This window comes from Urocitellus parryii, chromosome 4 (genome assembly GCF_045843805.1).
Source record: "Urocitellus parryii isolate mUroPar1 chromosome 4, mUroPar1.hap1, whole genome shotgun sequence".
In the NCBI taxonomy this organism is placed as follows: Eukaryota; Metazoa; Chordata; class Mammalia; order Rodentia; family Sciuridae; genus Urocitellus; species Urocitellus parryii.
In genome coordinates this window covers 149475299-149497839 of record NC_135534.1, presented here as the reverse complement: position 1 = coordinate 149497839, position 22541 = coordinate 149475299, and the positions used below count along the sequence as shown (strand labels likewise).

The 22541-nt window shown below is 37.1% G+C and overlaps 1 protein-coding gene across 5 annotated transcripts in view; it reads right to left on the bottom strand.

Annotated features, from left to right (window-relative positions):
• Il33 (interleukin 33) overlaps positions 1-22541 on the bottom strand; it is a 171692-nt gene that overhangs the window by 43429 nt on the left and 105722 nt on the right. Inside the window, exon 1 of one of the 5 annotated variants that reach the window (XM_026391497.2) lies at positions 3860-3918. The exons of 3 other annotated variants lie outside the window; for them this stretch is intronic. The gene's annotated coding sequence lies outside the window, so the exon portion shown is untranslated. Of the gene's footprint in view, positions 1-3859; positions 3919-22541 lie in introns of those variants that run through there. One more of the 5 variants, XM_077797028.1, reaches the window with a different exon arrangement.

Genomic DNA, 22541 nt, shown 5'->3' with positions numbered 1-22541 from the left:
TTGTGCAATGGTCATAAAAATACAACTTGAAGATCTAAAAACTTGACCGTAATGCTATGGATAATGGGCTGCTCTAGCTTTTCGCCAAATTTCATCATCTTTTTGTAGAATTGTTTGTAGGCTTAGTCTTGGTTACCCAGCGGCTGAGTTTGAAGTGAAAACTACTAAAATGAAAAGACTCTGTTGAACACCTCTCTTAAAGAGAAAACTAAAAAATTTTTTCTGTTACATCAGAATGCAAAATGACTTTAATACTACTAAATTTCGGTCTCTCATGGACTAGACAGTACTGAGAAGTCCTGCTTGATATAATGAAGGTAATAATAATTAGGTAGCCAGGGGCTGGGGTTGTGGCTCAGTGGCAGAGCGCTTGCCTAGCATGTGTAAGGCAATGAGATCTATTCTCAGCACTGCATATATAAAGGTCCATTGACAACTAAAAAAAAAATTTTAAAAATTAGCCAGATATAAGCATTACCTATCATAAACTAGGCATAGTACCCTCTAAACTGTAGAACAGTTTATACTCCTGTATGTATTATTAGCATCAAATTTTTTTATTTTTAAATTTTTATTTATTTTTAAATATTTAATTTTTAGTTTGTATACAATACCTTTATTTTGTTTATTTTTATGTGGTGCTGAGGATTGAACCCAGGGCCTCGCACATGCTAGGCGAGCGCTCTACTGCTGAGCCACAACCCCAGCCCCCAATTTATTTTATTAAGGGATCACCACATAATAGCAATTATGATTAGGTTTTCACAAAACACACTCTTGAATAAGTAAAGAAAAAATTGCATTCTCTTTAATAAGACATTATTCTACATATCCATTCAGATATGAATTATTTTTCTTTTTTTTTAAACTTTGTTTATATATTTTTATGTGGTGCTGAGGATCAAACCCAGTGCCTCACATGTGCGAGGCAAGCACTCTGTCACTAAGCCACAACCCCAGCCCCTGAATCATTTGTCTTATGGAAGAAAAATTAAGAAGCTGAAGATTGTCACGAAATTACATCAGAAGGAATTTAACTTTTCCTATGGTTGAGACTTTATAAAAGACTAGCATGACTTATTGCTCATGAAAACCTAATACTAGTATTAATAATTTACCAATATGAAGCAGTTATACTGACTATTGATTATGTGTTATTGAACAGGATTGCTAAAGAATGTAGATAAGCAGTACATAACGTATGTGTAGCCAGGCCTGGGGGTACACACCTGAAATCTCAGTGACGCAGGAGGCTGAGGCAGGTTCAGGGACAGCCTTATCTACTTAACGATACTCTGTCTCAAAATTTTAAAAAATATAAAAGGCTGGGGATATAACTCAGTAGTAGAGCACCCTTAGGGTTCACTCCTCAGTACTGCACACACACACACACACACACACACACACACACACACACATACATACACACACAAATACAACATCAGGAAGGAGAAATTTTGGAAATAATAAATTCAGGTTTAAGATAGTTCATGTTTGAGTATAATAAATTCCTAAATGACAACAAGTGGAGAAAAGCTTGTAATTTCATCTTTAAGAAAACAATTTGCTTAAGTAGTATTTCTTAAACAACTGACACTGTTAAGCCAGAAGTTAGAATGCTTGAGATTTGAACATAGCAGACACAAAACTATGAATTTCTGTTGAACTTTTAAAGAAAATATTGAGACTTTGTTAAGAATTCTGTGGGAAATAATGAGAAAAACATTCTTATGATTACTTTTTAGTGCATTCTCATATGTACCACATTGGTGGGGAAATTTTTCACAATTCTTCTTTACTTGTGAGGTGTTGCAAATGGAGGCCAAATTAGATCTATTTAAAATTCAAATTAGCTTATTTAAAAGTAAAGCTCCAAGAACAAAAAAAAAGGAGGAGGAGGAGGAGGAGGAGGAGGAGGAGGAGGAGGAGGAGGAGGAGGAGGAGGAGGAGAAGGAGGAGGAGGAGGGAGAAAAAGAAAAAAGTAAAGCACCAAGCTAAGTTTGTGGGTGGACCCTTCCTGATTCATAGCAATGGGAATGGCAGAGGAAGTTACATAAGAGAATGGTGGCTCACAGTGACCCTTTTCCTCAGATAACAGTGAACACATCCCTGAAAAACTAAGTGGAAGGTTTTAACATTTTCTCACTATTATTTTTTGCTTTTGAAAATGGTAGAAATTCTGAGTCAAGAAATGGCTTTCCAATATGTATTAGAGACACACTAAATGAAGTATTTTAAAATTGTTCTTATTTCTTAGTTCTTCTTCCTGTAATGAGACTTGGCCCTGGATTTTAATCTTTGACTTGGAATTGACTAATTTTATCATCTTGTACAATCTTTTCAAATCCCACTTTCTTAATTTCATAAATGGATAAGATAATATTTATTTCACAGAGGTGCTATGAAGATTAAAAGGGATAATGTGGGATAAGTGGTCAGTGATTAATGTTACCTTTCACCATCCCTTCTAACTTGCAGTACCCATGACAACACTTCTCTTGGGTAGGGTTTTGTCTTTGTTGCTTTTTAAAAAAACATTTCATCCCAAAATGGAAAAACAAAAATAAATCAAACAGATAAAAAACTTGGGCTCAGGAAAGTTAAATCATACAACTAGTCAATGACAGATAATGGATCTGAGGCCTGTCGGACCCTAAAAATCTGCTTGTACTATTATGTTGTATCCCACTCTTCATTTAAAACATAAACAAAACAAAACAAAATCTTCATATTCATAGCATAATTTAGCAATAATACCAAAAGCAACGTAGGCCAGGAGTCTACTGCTAGAGGGAACTGACTCAAATTTCTGGCTCCCACTTTATCCTCTCTTAATGAACTTCTCTTCTCCTCTAAGGTTATGGCCTCTTTGCACTCAATGGTAGTGCTTTCCCAGCATGCTAGAGGCTTAGGTTCTGTTCCTGAGCACTGAAAAACAAATTTCTTTTGTATTCAGATGTCAGCCCCAGAGAATCTGGAGGGAAAACAGAGGTTAGAGGTTCTATTGTAATTTCCTGATGGCTTTGAACCAAGAATCTTTTTGTATTGCTGTTGAACATTAAGCTTTCCTTTCATTATTTAAGGAGTTAAGTTTTTGGTTTTAATATTTCTAAATATCCCTTCTACAAATTGGAATATAAAGAAGGGAAATTTTGGCACTCTTGATTTCCACGTTTGCCAAAATCTCAAGTTGTTGAATAAACGATACGTTAATTTTGATTTTGGCAGTCACACTCACATAAAAAAAAAACCTCTTGATATCAGATTTACTGGCATAAATATTCCCAGATATATACTTTTTTTCCTTTCATAATGCCATATTTCCCTATAATAGTTTAATTCTTTGACAAAGCTGAACTTTTCACAATTGAAAATCATGCATCTTCCAAGAAGTTAGTTGCAAGCTGTTTCTATAACCCTTGATCAGAAGTGGCAGCTCCCATTTCTCATCTCTTTCCTGACTTTCAGCCTGGACTATTTCATCCCCTAAGTGAAAGTTTGCCTCAAAATTCTTTCCTCTATAAATGCAAAGGGGGAAAAAGTTACATTCTGGCTATGGATATTATAAGCCAAACAGTGATGATAAAGAGATAAACATTTAGGTTGCTCAGAAATTCTATAAAGACTAATCTTTTTAGGTAATTTATTAATAATTTTACAGATAATCCAGAAGAAAACAAAATGGAATTATAAGTTAATAGCAATTATTATCAACTTTTACTTCTATTAGCAATAATAATAACAACAAATCAGCCTAATAATTACTTTGCCAAAATAAACAACAGTTCTTCCATGGCTTCTAAGATCTTTCTTTGCAAAACCTGGATAAATCCTCCCACAATTTGGGTTTCAGTCTTACCTTGTGATTTTGTTTTGATTTCTCCCCTGAACTGCTGCAGTCTTTTCTCTACTGTTCAGAGAGCCTGCAAACTCTTTTTATTACCCAATGTTTGGCAGAGAACCAAAAGGCCTTAGAAGGAACATCTGGGGGATGAGATTTTAGCCAGTCTTTAATCACATTTAGAGAGTCAATAAAGTTACAATACTGTCAGCATCTTAGATTCACTTCCCATTTCAACACTCCATTTCTGAAAGCAGCCACCTTTATCTTGGGACACCTTTGTCGTCATCTTTAGTTGGTGTTAGACCAGGACGCAAGAAAAGACCACTGACTCCAATTAAAATCAAATTAAAGCAAGCTTATTATTTCGACTGGCCAGGCTGCCTTTCCCTCCAAAAACGGCGGGAACAAGACAGCCCCGAGGCTTCTTTGTGGCCCAGTTTTATAGCCCAAAAAGTTACACAAAGGGGGGGGGTTACAGATAACAACACTCTGAGGAGCATAACACAAGTTTACATTTTTGCTGGCCCCGGCATCAGAATTTATGGAGATCTTAGAGACTCAGAGAGGGTCATTGTCCGGCCAGGGAAGGCCAGAATTTATGAGGCGTCACTAAGGTTTAGGAAAGGGTTGTTATCTGGTCAAGGAAAACCGGACCTGGGTGAGTTCAGGGCACAGACAGGCATTCCAAGTAGGTTCAGAATTTGCAGTAATTTATAGTAAAGCCGAAATTATCTTTTCATGGTTTTATGGCGAGATGCCCAATTTTAAGAAAGGTTGGGTCTATCATTGGGGCAAACTAAACTAGCTTGGAACACTGTAAGGATGGCCTTAGGCCTTAGCCTAAGCAACTCCATTTTAAGACTCCATCTTAAAATAAACCTGTAGTTTCACCAGGCAAGCCATAGAGCCCTCTGATATGTAAATCAGGCATAGCCTGATAAAAGCAAGTCACTTTCCACAACAATGACAAGAGTCTGGGTGAAGTGACATGTCATTTTTCATAACCCCGATAAGAGCCAGAAGGGTATCAGGGCAGAAACCACCAGACCATATGTCCTCTTTCACGTGTAAGATGTCACTAAGAAACCTGGTAACAGCTGATAGGGACCCAAAGGGCGAGCAGAAGCTTCCAAATTTTGTATAAATAATTGAACAAGTGAACATTCAGCCAGCTGAAACTGATGTACACAAGCCTGGGAGCCTGATGAGGACCTGGACTGACATCCCAACTCTTCTCATCTGCCTGATCCTCTGCGTCATCCTTACCCCTCTCAAATCCTACAGCAGCCTCTTGACTCTGGTGAGAAAAGGACTTCTCCCTATGACCGTCTCCTCAGCCAGCCGTCAACTCACCACAGGAGAATCCTCTATTGGTTTCTGACCTGGTCGCTGTGGTCTGAGTGAGTGTGCATCTGCTGGACTTAAGATCTAGGACTTAAGTCTTTAAATCTAGCACTTAAGCTTAGCATGCAGATGGAATGTCTGTAATTGGTCTGTCATGATTAAGTGTGTTTGCAGTGCTTAGAATTAACTTAGAATTGTTTGCTTTGAGTTTATTGTTTATTGCAATGCCCAGCATTAAGGATTGTCATTCCTTGATTAAGAACCTGTAGAATGAAATTGTATTAAGTGATTTGAGTAAATAAAACATTGAAAAGGGCAGAAGCGCGTGGACATTCTTTATCTCGCCCCTCAACTGTAGATGTTGCACTTTTGCCCATCACGAGAAACACCAGCTGGGGCTTAGAAGCAATATCAAGGTACCAAAAGTCCCCAACTCTCCACTTCCCTGGCAGCTGTTAACCTGGCACGGTGCCTGCTGCTACTCAAGCAGAACATAGTTTGCAAAACCAGGTCACAAAACCCAGTTCTGAACTGCCCAAAATAAAATAGCTGTCCGTGACAGGAGTGCAGCCCCCAGAGCACAGCCCACAAGACCTCTGGAGAGAAGGTCTTGATTGGGAAGTAGAAAGGGAGGGCATGAGTGAGATACAGTTTAAAGACTAAATTAGAGACCAGGAATTGCAAGGTGTACAGACAATATAAGGAGATAAGACCAGCTGTCCACATCACAGGAGTAGGCCCTAAAGGAGATCCTTAGACCAACCCTCCCACCCTAATAAACTTCATCATCCTGAGGATGGAGATGCCAGCAAACAACAGACAACCCCACCTATTGGATGAGAAGGGAAGCTAGAAAGATACAAAAACAATCCTTGTATCTTTTGAGATTTTTTTTCCTCTCTCTTCTCTTGCCCTCACATTCCTAACATTTGTGAAATCAAGTACTTTACATGGATTAAGGTACAGAGCACTGAAATGTCTGAATAGTATAGTATAGTGGTATTGTATATTCTTTTACCTCCTATTTTTATATATTTTGCTTTTCTTAATATTTGTATTTGCTTGTTTTGTACTCTACCATCTTCCCACTTACGTGCCTCCCCCAAATCATTTTTTCTCTCCTGCTACTAACCAACTTCTTTAGATTCTTCTTTCATAATTTCTAAGATCTAATAACTCTATATCCTCTCCTCCTAGCCCCTCAACATCTCATCCTACATCTCACCCCCAGTTCTTTGTCCACCATCAGAAACTGTAGTCCCTTTTGCAAACCTACTATTTATATTGTAGATAACAATTGAACTTACCATTTCTGTATTTTGTGACAAAACCATAAGCATCTTAATAACAGCTATTTGGTTTAAGGTTGTGTATTGTTTGTATTGGGATCTGTTCACACTGTTCTCCCTCTTAAAGGAGAGATATTGGAAACCTGCAGGAATACTATAAGCCTATAGGGTAAAACTTTAATGCCTTGGATCCACAGTGCTAGAAGGGAAGATACACAAACAACATGAAAAAACAAGGGAAGAAAGTGCCCCCAACAAAGCAAGATATTATATTATTAGAATCCATGGCCAGCACAACAGAAGAAATGACAGAGAAGGAGTTCAGGATATATATATTAAAATATTCTATGAATTATAGGATGATATAAGAGAGCAAATCAGGCAGCAAAAGATCATTTTGATAAAGAGCTACATAAGCAAATACAGGAAACAATGTATTTCTTCAATAATAAGAGTTTCTGGAAAAAAAACCAGAAATCCTTGAAATGAAAGAAACAATAAACCAAATTAAAAGCTCAATAGAAAGCATCACCAACAGATTAGATCACTTGGAAGACAGGACCTCAGACAATGAATACAAAATATACAATCTTGACTAATTTTTTGAGTTCTTTGTATATTCTGGTTATTAGGGCTCTATCTGAAACCAGCCTAGATGCCCTTCAATAGATGAATGGATAAAAAAAATGTGGCATTTATACACTATGGAGTATTACTCTGCATTAAAAAATGACAAAATTATAGAATTTGGAGGGAAATGGATGGCATTAGAGCAGATTATGCTAAGTGAAGCTAGTCAATCTTTAAAAAACAAATACCAAATGACTCCTTTGATATAAGGGGTGTAAACAAGGACAGGGTAGGGACGAAGAGCTTGAGAAGAATATTTACAGTAAACAGGGATGAGAGGTGGGAGGGAAAGGGAGTGAGAAGGGAAATTGCATGGAAATGGAAGGCGATCCTCAGGGTTATACAAAATGTCATATAAGAGGTAAGGAGGGGTAAGTCAAGAGAATACAAATGGAAGACATGATTTACAGTAGAAGGGGTAGAGAGAGATAAGGGGAGGGGAGGGGAGGGGAGGGGAGGGGGGATAGTAGACAATAGGACAGACAGCAGAATACATCAGACACTAGAAAGGCAATATGTCAATCAATGGAAGGGTAACTGATGTGATACAGCAATTTGTATACGGGGTAAAAGCGGGAGTTCATAATCCACTTGAATCAAACCGTGTAATATGATGTATTAAGAACTATGTAATGTTATGAACGACCAATAAAAAAAAAAAAAAAAAAAAAAAAAAAAAAAAAAAAAAGAAAAAAAAAAGTGGCATATTCCTGTCATTACAGTGGCTGGAGAGGCTGAGGCAGGAGGATGGGGAATTCAAAGCCAGCCTCAGCAAAAGCAATGTGCTAAAAAAAAAAAAAAAAAAAAAAACAAAATATACAATCTTGAAAAGAATGTTGACTACACAGTGAAGGTGGTAAGAAACCATGAGCAGAACATTCAAGAATTATGGGATGACATAAAAAGACCAAATTTAAGAGTTATTGGGATAGAGGAAGGCGTAGAGTTCCTAACCAAGAAATGAACAATCCATTCAATGAAATATCAGAAAATTTTTCCAAATATGAAAGAATTAATTGGAAAATCAAATACAAGAGGCTTACAGGACACCAAATGCACAAAATCACAACAGATCCACACCAAGGCACATTATAATGAAAATGCCTAGCATACAGAATAAGGAGAGAATTTTAAAAGCTACAAGAGAAAGGAATCAGATTAATATAGGGGAAAACCAATAAGGATATCTGCAGATTTTTCAACCTATATCCTGAATGCTAGAAGATCCTGGAACAACATATACCAAACTCTGAAAGAAAATGGATGCCAACCAAGAATCTTATAGCCAGCAAAATTAAGGTTTAGATTTGATGATGAAATTAAAAACTTCAATGATCAACAAAAGTTAAAAGAATTTACAACTAGAAAGCCTGTACTACAGAATATCGTTGGCAAAATATTCCATGAGGAGGAAATGAAAAACAACAATGAAAATCAGCAAAGGGAGGTATTACACTAAAGTAAATACTAACCAAGTTAAATACCAAAAATAAACAAATATTACTGGGAATACAAATCATGTCTCAATAATGATCCTGAATGTTAATGGCTTAAACTCACCAATCAAAAGACATAGACTGGAAGACTGGATATATATATATATATATATATATATAAAAAGCCCCAACAATATTCTGCCTTCAAAAGACTCATCTCATAGGAAAAGACATCTACAGACTAAAGTTGAAAAGTTGGGGGAAAAACATACCATTTACATGGACTGCAGAAACAAACAGGCATTTCCATCCTCATGTCAAATAAAGTAGACTTCAATCCAAAGTTAATAAAAAGGAATAAAGAAAGACATTTCATACTACTTAAGGGAACCATACATCAACAAGACATAACAATTATAAATATATATTCCCCAAACAATGGAACATCTACATTCATCAAACAAACTCAAGTTTAAGAGTCAAATAGACCTCAACACAATAATTCTGGATGAGTTTAACACATCTCTTTCACCACTGGATAGATCTTTCAAATAAAAGCTAAACAAAGAAACTATAGAACTCAATAATACCATCAATAACTTAGACTTAACTGACATATATAGAATATTTCATCCATCAATGTGTGCATACACATTCTTCTCAGCAACACATGGATCCTTCTCTAAAACAGACCATATATTATGCCACAAAACAACTCTTAGCAAATACAAGAAAGTAGAGATACTACCCTGCATTCTATCAGATCATAATGGAATGAAATTAGAAATCAATGATAAAATAAAAAATAAAAGCTACTCCAATACCCATAGAACAAATAATATGCTATTGAATGAACAATGGGTTGCAAAAGACATCGAAGAGGAGATTAAAAAATTCTTAGAGGTAAATGAGAGCACTGATACAACATATCAAAATTTCTGGAACACTATGATGACAATACTAAGAGGAAAGTTCATTGCATGGAATTCATTCCTTAAAAGAAGAAAAATTCAACAAATGACCTATCATTACATATAAAACCCCTAGAAAAAGAAGAACAAATCAACACAAAAAGATGATTTCAGAGCTGAAATCGACAAAATTGAAACAAAAGAAACAATTGAAAAAAACTGACAAAACAAAAAGTTGATTCTTTAAAAAAATAAATAAAATCAATAAATCCTTAGCCATGCTAATGAAGAGAAGGAGAGAGAAAACTCAAATTACTAACATCTGTGATTAAAAGGAAATATCATGATGGACACTACAGAAATACAGAAGATAATTAGAAATTATTTTGAAAACTTGTACTCCAATAAAATAGAAAATATAAAAGGCATCGACAAATTTCTAGAGTCACATGATTTCCCCAAATTGAATCAGGAAGATATACACAATTTAAACAGATCAATTTCAAGCAATGAAATAGCAGACGCCATCAGAAGCCTACCAACCAAGAAAAGCCAGGGACCAGATGGATACACAGCTGAGTTCTACAAGACCTTCAAAGAAGAACTAATACCAATATTCCTCAAATTGTTTCAAATTATTATGAAATAAAAAAGAGGGAACACTTCCAAACTCCTTCTATGAGGCCTACATCACCCTGATGTCAAAACCAGACAAAGCACATCAAAGAATGAACACTTCAGACCAATACTTCTAATGAACATAGATGCAAAAATTCTCAACAAAATTCTGGCAAATTGAATACAAAAACATATCAAAAGGATAGTGTGCCACAATCAAGTGGGGTTCCTCCCAGGGATGCAAGGTTGATTCAACATATGGAAATCAATAAATGTAATTCATCACATCAATAGATTTAAAGATAAGAATCACATGATCATCGCAACAGATGCAAAAAAAAAGGATTTGATAAAGTACAGTACCCCTTCGTGTGTAAAACACTAGAAAAACTGGGGATAACAGGAACATATCAACATTATAAAATCTATCTATGCTAAGCCCTAGGCCAACATCATTTTAAACGAAGAAGAATTGAAAGCATTCCCTCTAAAAACTGGAACAAGACAGGGATACCTCTTTTACCACTTCTATTTAACATAGTTCTTGAAATTATAGACAGAGTAATTAGATGAAAGAAATTAAAGGGATATGGGTAGGAAAAGAAGAACTCAAATTATCAGTACTTGCCGACAATATGACTCTATACCTAGAAGATCCAAAAAATTCCACCAGAAAACTTCTAGAACTAATAAATGAATTCAGCAAAGTAGCAGGATACAAAATCAACACCCATAAATCAAAGGCATTTTTGTACATCAGTGACAAATTCTCTGAAGGAGAAACTAGGAAAACTACCCCATTTACAATAGCCTCAAAAAAAAAAAATACTCGGGAATCACCTTAATGAAATATGTGAAAGACATCTACATTGAAAACTACAGAACGCTAAAGAAAGAAGTTAAAGAAGTCCTTAGAAGATGGAAAGATCTCCTTTGTTCTTGGATAGGCAGAATTAATCTTGTCAAAATGCCCATGCTACCAGAAGCACTATACTGATGTAATGCAATTCCAATCAAAATCCCAATGACTTCCTCATAGAAATAGAAAAAAGCAGTCATGAAGTTTATCTGGAAAAATAAGAGACCCAGAATAGCTAAAGCAATCCTTAGCAAGAAGAGTGAAGTAGGTGGCATCACTGTATGAGACCTTATACTATACTACAGAGCAATAGTAACAAAAACAGCATAGTATTGACACCAAAATAGACTTGTAGACCAGTAGTACAGAATACAAACCCATCTAAATACAAAAGTGCAAAAAAAAAAAAAAATTGGAGGATAGCCTCTTCAACAAATGGTGCTGGGAAAACTGAAAATCCTTATGCAACAAAATGAAATTAAACCCTTATCTCTCGCCATGCACAAAACTCAAAATGAATTAAGGACCTAGGAATTAAACCAGAGACCCCTGCGCTTCATAGAAGAAGAAGTAGGCCCAAATCTTCATCATGTCAGATAGGCCCTGATTTCCTTAATAAGACTCCTATAGCACAAGAAATAAAATCAAGAATTAATAAATGGGATGGAATCAAACTAAAAAGCTTCTTCTCAGCAAAAGAAATAATCAGCGAGGTGAATAGAGAGCTTAACAAATGGGAGCAAATTTTTACCACATGCATATCAGCTAGATCACTAATCTCTAGAATATATAAGAACTCAAAAATCTTAATACCAAAAAAACAAATAACCCAATCAATAAATGGGACAAGGAACTGAACAGACACTTCTCAGAAGGTGATATACAATCAACAAATATGAAAAAATGTTCAACATCTCTAGTAATTAGAGAAATACAAATCAAAACTACTCTTAAGATTTCATCTCACTTCAGTCAGAATGGTAGTTATTAAGAAGACAAACAACAATAAGTGTTGGCGAGGATGTGAGGAGAAAGGCACACTCATGCACTGCTGGTGGCTGCAAATTGATGCAACCAATATGGAAAGCAATAAAACCAAATGCTGAATGTTTTCTCTGATATATGGATACTGATTCTTAATGGGGATCAAGGGATAGAGAAAAGGGGAAGGAGGGGAAGAAAGGTAGTGGGGGGTAGGAAAGATGATGGAATGAGCTGGACATCATTACCCCAAGTACATGTATGAAAACACAAATCATGTCACATGAAAATTTGTGTTCTATATGTGTGCTATGAATTGAAATGCATTCTGCTGTCATATATAATGAATTAGAATAAATAAATAACTTTTTAAAAAATTATGTGGCTGTCTGTGGATTCTTGATCCACTGTGATGTGTTTTCTCAATGCCTTCATAAGTTTCTCCAGGAAGGTTGCAGGGCCTTAATGGATTTCAGTTATCTTAGAGTAATTAATAGGCTCCTGAGACCTTCAAGAACCAGAGCCTGAAAATGTTTCTTTTCCAATCATCTGGTTCCTCATTTGGATTCCATTTAGGATCATTCCTAAGAACTGCCTATGCCCCAGATGGATCATTAGATTTACTCCTAGTCTGTGTTGTGGGGGCATGGCTGAGATGCAGATCATCTCCAAAATACTCAACTGACTTCTTTCCAGTAGAGGTCAAAGTTTGGTTAAGCAGTAACATAATATTCTTCCAGGTAAGATTGAACACCTGACATAAGTTTTGGAATACCTCAATGTATTTATCTGGATACTCTGAGAACATTCCTAAGTCCATCTTTATTTGCCTCAGGTCTTGAAGGGAAAAAGGGACATGGACATTGATTGGCCTCAATTCCCCTTCTGGCATTTCCAGAAGTGCCAGTATGTTTTGTTCTCCTCTGGAGTGGATGATGAGGGTCCTGAATAGGGAGGACATGAGGGAGATTATTGGGGCTTAGTAGGGGCTGGGAATACTTGGGATTTCTCTGATTTTTCTACCCTGGCAGGTGTCTTCTTAGACTTCTCTTCCATCAAGGCAGCAACCATATCTGGGTCTAGCTTACACTGCTGACATAATTTGGAGTTCTCCTTCAGAGCAAAAAGAGCCTGAATTAGGGGACCTCAGACCATTTTCTTTCTTCTTACAAAGCAAACTAAGCAGAAAAATAGTATTAAAGTTTATACTTCCCTCTGGTGGCCATGATTCTCCATTGGAGAGTTTGTATTGAGGCCGTACCTGACAGTAAAAGAAAATCAGGTGCTTTTTCATGCGTGTGTGGATCAAACTTGACCCAGTGTTTTAGTAGGCAGGCTAGTGGTGAACCTGGCACTGCCTTTGAGGAAGCTCCAATCTAGATGAGAGAAATCAGAACTCAGGTGCCTGCACCAGAAGAATTGCCCACTCTCAGAGAGATGAACGAGCATCTTGGCGGTTGGCAATCCTGCCTGTTTCACTCTCCATGACTTGCTGGATTTATTGTTACCTTACCAGCTAAATTCCTCAGGTCTTTGGTTTTTGCATGACAAAGACCCTAGTGGAGCCAGACTTGGTGGAACTTACTGATCTCCCTTGGCCAGATATGATGGCTGATAATTAAATGTCAGTGTTTGAATTCCTCTACTTTCTATGCCCATAAAATTGGTGGGCCTAGTAGGTATGAACTCTCTTTTTTTCAAGCAAGGTCTGAGGAGACTATGTAAAGCCAGAGTCATCAAGGACAAAGGGTCATTTTAAAGGAGTTTTTCATCTACAATCTGTATCCCAGGAGTCCTGGAAGGACAAAGAGGACAAGTTGTCTCAGAGGACCTTCTGTCTTCTTCATGGAGAAATTTGAGGAAGAATTTAATAGACTCTGAGCCCGGTGGGATTGGAGATATTTGGACAGATTGAGTTTACCTTCCTCTGAGGCAGGGATGTGTGAGAATGTGCCTCCCTAGATCCCTAAAGAACAAAAAGGGTTGGGTGCCTCTCCTTCCCTTATAGGCAAAAGAATTGGGGACGCACAGCGGGGCACAGAAACAACAACAGGGATGTCTTTGGCAAATCTGTAGCCCTTCAATATGTGAGAGAGGGAGCCCAAACCTAACTCTAAAACTACTCTGCAGAGTATGTACCTCTTTCTGTGGATAGACTTTTAGCTATGAGGGAAGTACTCAGGAGGATTGAGTATGAGGGAGGAGGTGCAGGTGGCTCATTCGGAGGTGCTAGCCTAGCAGAATTTTTGCTCAGTACCATGGTTACCCACCACCATAGGATATCCCAAGGGACTATGGTGAAGTGGTGACAGAGTAGGGGGCTTTGAGAGTCACCAAAAAGTAGCCTCAGTCAGAATCTTGCAGTTGCTTCTCAACTTCACCCAAATTCTCTCATCCAAAGGCAGGCCAGAATCAGGGGATATTGTCTGCTTGCTTCAGGCACACCCCGAGCCAGGTTAGAAAAGTTGGAAATGACTCTGTAGTGCTCAATGTGCCTTACCCACATGGCAGGTGATTGGGAACTGTAGAAACTAAAGAAACCTATCACCTAAGACATGAGACTGGTAGGTGTGCAAATCACTTTTAAGTGACTGACGGATGCCTGGTTTTTCTTCAAAGGATAGTGAAGGCCAAGAATGTAAGATGCAAATGACTTTCCTTGGTGGGTGTTGGGGATCCTGGATGAGCCCTCAAGGTGTCACCAGCAGGAGTCAGGATCAGGTTAGTGTTCCACCGAGTTAAAGAATGAATACTGTGAATGCCACCAAGGTATGTAAGTGAGCAGGAATTTCATTTAAAAGGAAAGCAAGAAAAAAGACTCAGAACTCCCAGCACAGTGTGACTGGGAAGGGCAAGAAAGCTGTTTAAATCTTATACCATTCCCTCTTTTAAAAACATGCAAGGAGATATTGTAAGCTCCTCTTGATTGGTTTTTGATATTTCAATTGTCCCATGGAGGGTGCAGGCTAGATTATGGATTGTATAGTCACTTTCTGGGAAACTTACACCCTTTGAGAAACAGAAACTGTTTTATTTTCTGTAAAATGAAAATTTATTATTTTTACATATGTATATTTTATTTGTTCTTTTTAGATATGCATGACAGTAGAATATTTTTTGACATTTATACATACATGGAATATAACTTCTGTGGTTGTAGATGATGAGGCATTACATTGGTTGTATATAAATATAGGAAAGTTATGTCCAATTAATTCTACTGTTTTTCCTATTCCTGACCCCCTCCCCTTTCTTCACTCCCCTTTGTCTAATCCAATGAGCTTCTATTAAGTTCCTTACTGTGTGTCAGCATCCTCATAACAGAGAGAATATTTGGCCTTTGTTTTTTGGGGGGTTGGCTTATTTCACTTAGCATGATAGTCTCCAATTCCATCCATTACCTGCAAATGCCATGATTTCATTCTTCTTTATGGCTGAGTAATATTCCACAGGAATTGTTTTATAACTTGTCATCAGGGCATGTTAAAATGGCTGTCTTGTGATTGCCCTTTTGTCAACCTTTACTGTCTCTTCCCTATTCTCCATGGCCTATCCTTTTCTATCTCATTAAGGTTGTTAAATCCAGGGGAAATAGAAAATGAGATAACAATAGGTGGCTGGCCAGGGGTTGGGAAAGAAAGGACTGTGATGGGTCTCCTTTGGAAAAAACAACTGGGGAAATGAGGAACATTGAAATCTGTTACCAGTTTAAAGTTGTTTTCTTTTCTGTGTATTAATTCCCTTTTATCATTCCCCAACTGAGCAATCATTTGCGTATAAGCCATGGTGTTGTATCTGTAAGGAATGAAGGTAGAAGGCTATGTGTACCTTTTGTATAGAGTTTAATCCTTAGCACCAGAATTTTTTTTTTTACAGAGTTAAAACAGTTAAAACTTTCAGAAGAGAATATAAAGGGTAAATCCTCCTGATCTTTCATTTGGTAATAGACTTTTAGATATGAGAACAATAAACATAAGTTGAAAAAATAGATAAGTTGGACTTTATTAAAATTAGAATAGTTGTCATTCAAGGACACTATCAAGAAAGTGAAAAAACAGCCCACAGAAGGTAACAAAATATTTGTAAATCATATATATGATAAAGGTCTAGTATACACAATAAATAAGGATCTCTTAAAACTCAAAAACAAAAAGATATATAATTCAATTTTAAAATGGATGATGGAGTTGAATAGAAGTTTCTCTAAAGGTATACAAGTGGCCAAGAAACACATGAAAAGATGTTTAAGGTCATTAGTCACTAGGACAATGCAAATCAAAACACAAGGATATACTACTTTGCAGCCACTAGGATGGCCATAATTTTTTTTAAAAAAAGAAAGAAAAGATTAAGTATTGTTGAGGATGTAGAGACTATGGAACCCTTACATGTTCTGAAGAAAATGTAAAATGATGGATGCACTGATTTTTCTCAAAAAATCATACATAGAATTATTGTATGACTCAACAATTCCACCCCTAAATATATATCCAAAAAAATTGAAAATAGGTATTAAAATTTGGACCTGAATCACAGTAGCACCATTTTTAATAGCCAAATGGTGAAATTTACCAAAAAGTCCATTAACTGATGAATGAATGAACAGAATTTGGTATGGCCATGTAATGGAATTTTATTTATTAAGTCATAAAAAAACCCAAAGTACTGATATTTGCTACAACATGGATAATATGAAAACATGCTGAGTGAAAGGAGCCAGAACCTCCCACCCCCAAAACAAAGTAATTTGTAAAATTTAATTTATATGCAGTATCTAGAATAGGCCAGTTTATAGGAACAGAAAGCAATTTAATGATTGCCAAGGGCTGGCGTGGAAAGAGAATGACTGGTTTATCCATATGGAATTTCCTTTTGGGAGGATAAAGATTATTTGAGAGGAAAAGGAACAGAGGGATGAAGGGAAGACATTCTTTGAATGTCTACCTTCCCCACAGAATATCATTAGTGCATTACAAAGCCTCATGGCCCAATTCTAAAAATTTTTACTTTGCTCTTTTTAAAACTATGCTTGCTTTAACTCTTCAGAAAAATAATTAGTAAAACCTTTGTCAGAGGTTTACACACTAGCATATAGTATGTAAAGGTAAAGGAGACAGCTTTGGAGAGGGTAACCTGCTGGTGCCCCTCATTCCCCTTATTCATCATCACTGGGCGGACTTCATCCTACTGAATTGTGGATTTGGGTAGAGAGAAGCTGACCAGCAGACTACTTATCCAGGGAGATTGTTAAGCTAATGTTTAATTTTCTTCCCAACCTCTTTGCTAGTTCCGCCTTTCTTCTGGCAGGAGATATAGCCAGGAAGGAAAGCACTGCTTGTGTAATGAATGGTGTCAAGGTTTAGAATTGTGAAGTCTCTTGATAAGCCTGGAATTTGTTTTTGTGGAAATAACTGACAAAGGTCAAGTTCCCTCTCAGTTCTGCCTGGAGAGATAATCCTCTGTGTCTTACTGATTCAGAAATAGGATGCATTTGGTGCAAAATGCCTTAATTCTCCTACAGTTAGATCTCAGACAGCTTGGAACAGAATTTTCTCCATCTGACAAATTTGATTTGGCTTTTTGGTCCTCAAACTTTTCCTAGTAGCAGAAACCTTTTCTCAGAAAAAATCTTGACACTGTATTCATACATGTCAATATTTAGATGGAGAGCTCCTGCAGCTGAAGAAGAGGTTGAAGGAAGATCAGTGTTGCTTAAATTCACCTAGTTATGGGAGGCCTCCAGACTGTAGGGTTCTTCAGAAGAGATTTGAAAAGCACCAATCTGCAGAAATGTACTACCGTGTTTCATATCTGAGAAATGTGCATGTTCTAAGAGAGATGATAGCCTTCAATATTTCATCCCCAGAAAGTCATGACAGGTGTCTAACACAGACCAAGAGAGAATATGCAGGCTGGATGATACCAAACGGATTCCTCCTTGGAATGCGGCCTGAACTGAGTATAATGAAACATGAAAGTTCATAGTCTGGCTTTGGGCACAGTTTTTGTGCCAGCCTGTGGTTGTTCCTTTCATCCTGATCTGTTGCTGGGGAAGTTATGTTGAGCACCTTCATCTTCACAACGGGACACACCCTATACTTTCCCTACTTGATTTGTTTGCCCATTCCACCCTGCTCTTGATTGTTTGCTCATTCCATCCCCCATGCAGAGTAATTTCCAATTGCCCAGGTTCATGATCATATTCCATTTTGCCTTGTACACAAGGCTCTATTGTTTGACAGATTGACCTGTGAGTACCATTTTAATGTAAGTGATGTTTTATAGAGTCTGCAAATGTTCTTATTTTCAATAACGAGGTAAGTAGTCTTATCTTTGTGGTTTACAATGTCAGGGAGAGTGGTTTAGGCAGAAGCTATTTTTAAGCAGGTGCTAAGCTACTTCACAATCAGTAGTTTTAGTTCCAGTAATCCAGGAGTGTGCCTCCCAAGGCTCATTATTTCCTCAATCTCCTAAAAACAAAATAGGAGGCATTACTTTTTCTACAGCTGCTATAGTAAATTACTACAAACCTAGTGGGTAAAAAGAACATACATTTGTAATCCGAACATTCTAAAGGCCAGAAGTCCCACACCAGGCTCATCAGACTCAGATCAAGCTGTTGGCAGGGCTGCATTTCTTTCAAGGGTGTGCTGTTTCCTGTGGCCAAGAGTCTTAAAGAAGGAGCAGAGGGTGAGCCCAGGGGGCGTAAGCTATAGGAAGGGACTATCTGGCAGCAGCTACAGATACAATACAGGGAATATGCTAACCCACAGTGACCTGGTAAAAAGGAAGACCAGGGGGAAAAATGCTCTAACCTCACTCTTATCTGATATGCCCCAAGAGTGACTGACCCTTCAACCTTCAGGATCCCTGGATGAGAAGACAGACATGTGAAGCAGACCTGCATTGTCCCCAGACAATGCAGCCAAACCACAGAGCCACAGGTGTGTCATCGACCCTGACCCTTTGCATAACATAAGAAAGAAACAGATATTTATTCTAACAATCTGAGGTTATTGTTTATGCAGCACCACTCAGTACAAGCTCACTAAATCACACCATTTTGCCCAAGAGCAGATTTTCCTGTTTGAGCAACCTAGAAAGTTTCTGTGGATATAGAACCAAGTTGAGGAAGGTGGAGAGTAGGCCTGTAGGAACACACAGAAGGCATTCAGTGCAAAGGCCAAGGATTTGTTGTTTAAGGATGCTGCTCTCAGCAGTCATGTTCCTCTGAGGGCTAGAAATCTAGCTGGAATACAAGCTGGTGGCATAATCCCTGAGTCACTGGTGTCCTCCAAGGATGACACTGCCTCCTGGAATAAATATCTGATATCTGATGGTGGCTTCTTTTTTTTTTTTTTTTTTTTTTTTTGGTACCAGGGATTGAACTCAGGGGCACTCAACCACTGGGCCACATCCCCAGCCCTATTTTATATTTTATTTAGAGACAGGGTCTTACTGAGTTGCTTAGTGCTTCACCATTGCTGAGGCTGGCTTAGAACTCATGATCCTCCTGTTTTAGCCTCCCAAGCTGCTGGGATTACAGGTGTGCACCACCATACCTGGCTCCTTTTTTCTCAATGTCCTCTGTGCCTAGCATCTGCTCATAGGAGATGTAATAAAGATGGAGGTGTTACAGACCAATGGAACAGAATAAAAGACACAGAGACAAACCCACATAGATATAGTCATCTGATTCTTGACAAAGGTGCCAAAAATATACATTGGATAAAAGACAATCTTTTTAACAAAAGGTGCTGGGAAAACTGGTTATCTATATGTAGAAGAATGACACTAAATCCTTATTTCTTATATACAAAGTCATCTTAAAATAGATTGAAGACAGAAATTTGACCAGAAAATATGCAACTCCTAGGAGAAAAAAAAAAGGGTCAACACTCAATATATAGGCACAGGCAACAACTTTCTCAACAGGACCCCTAAAGCTCAGGAAATAATGCTAAGAGTTAATAAAAGGGACAGCTTCAAGTTAAAAAGCTTCTGCACAGAAAAGAAAACAATTAAGAATGTAAAGAGAGATCTGTAGAATGGGAGAAAATCTTCTTTTTTTTATTTTTTATTATTGATTGTTCCAAACATTACAGAGCTCTTAATAAATCATCTTTCATACATTTGACTCTATTGGGTTTTGAACTCCCATTTCTACCCCAAATACAGATAGCAGAATCACATCTGTTACATACTCACATTTTTACATAATGGCATATTAGTGACTGTCTTGATCTGCTACCTTTCCTAACCGCTACTATCCCCCCTCCCCTCCCCTCCCACCTTCCCTCTCTGGAGAAAATCTTCTGACAGAGGATTAATATCCAGAATATAAAGAACTCAAAAAACTTAACACAACCCCACCCCCAATAACTCAATTAATAAATGGGTAAATGAATTATTAAACAGATACTTCTCAAAAGAAGAAATACAAATGGCCAACAAAACAAATATATGAAAAGTGTTCAGCATCATTAGCAATTAGGAAAATGCAAATAAAAAATACACTAAGATTTCATCTCACTCCAGTCAGAATGGCAACCATCTAGAATACAGACAATAACAAATGCTGGAGTGGATGTAGAGAAAAAGGAATGCTCTTATACCATTAATAGGATTGTAAATTAGTACAATCACTATGGAAATGTATGGAGGTTCCTCAAAAGACTAGGCATGGAAACACCATATAACCCAGCTATACCACTCCTTGGTATTTATCCTAAAGAATTAAAGTCATCATACTACAGCAAAACAAGCACACCCATGTTTGTTGCAATATAATTCACAATACCAAACTATGGAACCAGCCTAGGTGTCCATCAGTGAATGAATGCGTAAAGAAAATGTGGTATATGTACACAATGGAGTTTTATTCAGTCATAAAGAAAAATGAAATTATGTCATTTGCAGGAAAATGGATGGAACTTGAGAACATTATGTTAAGTAAAATAAGGCCAGATCAGGGGCCAAATGTTTTCACTCATATATGGAAGCTAGGGAGGAAGAAGGAAAAGAAAGGTGGGGGGAAATCTCATGAAAATTGAAAGGAGATCTGTAGAGGAAAGGGGCAGGGAAGGGAGAAGGGGAAATATTGGGGAATGATACTTGCCAAATTATAGTGTTACATTGTATGCATGTACAGATAGATAACAAATCCTACAATTATGTACAACCAAAATACACCAGTAAAAAATGAAGAACAAACTGTAGGTGTTGACCCCAGTGCACATGGAAACATGTATTTCTGACTTACTAGTTTCACAGAATTATATTACACAATTTCTCTCTTCCTTTACCACACCATTTAAGATCCTCTGAGATTAATCTCTTTAAAACTTAATTTGAAAGGTTCTTTTTCCAATTGTCAAAATACTTGCTGAACTGAGTATGGTCTAACTTGAACAATTTGTCTACTCGGATATCTACTATAAGTGTTCTATATAGAGTCCCTAGCTCTTGGGATCTTTATTCTCTTCTATTTCTATAGAACCCAAGTTATTTCAAGGCCTCTTTAGTGGCAAACAATAGAAGCCAAAAACCCAGGGTTTAATCAAGTTAAAAGATCTGAAATTTAACCCTGAAACCCTGCATTAGGCATCACTTATTTGTTCTTCCAATTTTCTCTTTTTTTAAAAAAAATAAGTTTTATTGTGTATTTTAAGGTAATACAACATGTTGTTGTTGAATACACATAGAGAATAAAAAGGTTACTATAATGAAGCAAATTAACATATACATTACCTCACAGAGTTACTCTTTTTATTTTGTTTTTATGATAAGAGCAGCTAAAATCAACTTATTTAGCAGGAGTGCCCTACACAGTACAGTTCCAATACCTGTAGCCTTCATGTTGCATGTAAGATATCTAAACCTATTCATCCCACATGTCTTCTACTTGGTATCCTCTGAACTATATCTACGTATTTCCTCCCCAATCCTCTCCTGGTAATCACTGTTTTGTTCTTTACCTCTGTATACTTGATTCTTTAAAAAAGATTCAACATATAAATGAGATTATATAGTATATTTCTTTCTCTGTGTCTGACCTATTTCACTTAGCATCATGTTCTCCAGGCATCTCTGTTGTAGCAAATGACAAAAATCTTGTTCTTTTAAGGCTGAATAATATTCCATTGTACATGTGTATCTTTATCCATTTATCTACAAATACATACTCAGGTTGTTTCCATATCTTGGCTATTATGGATAATGCTGCAGTGAACATGGGTGTACAGATCTCTTTATGAGGTGGTTTATACCCAGAAGAGGGATACTGGGTCATATACTAGTCCTATTTTTAATTACTTTGGAAACCTTCATATTGTTTTACATAATGACTATACCAATCTACAATCCCACCAACAGTGTACAAGAGGTCCCTTTTCTCCATATCCTTGCCAACATTTATTATCTTTTGACTTTTTGAAAATAGTAATCCTAACAGATATGTGGTGATACCTTCCAGTGGTTTTAATTTGAATTTACTTGATAATAATGATGTTGAGCACCTGAGAGCTCATATAATTCAATGGTAGAAAGCCACCAATTTTAAAAATAAGTAAAAGACTCAAGTAAACATATCTCTCTTCTACTTTTCTCTTGACTTAAAGCTGCTATCAG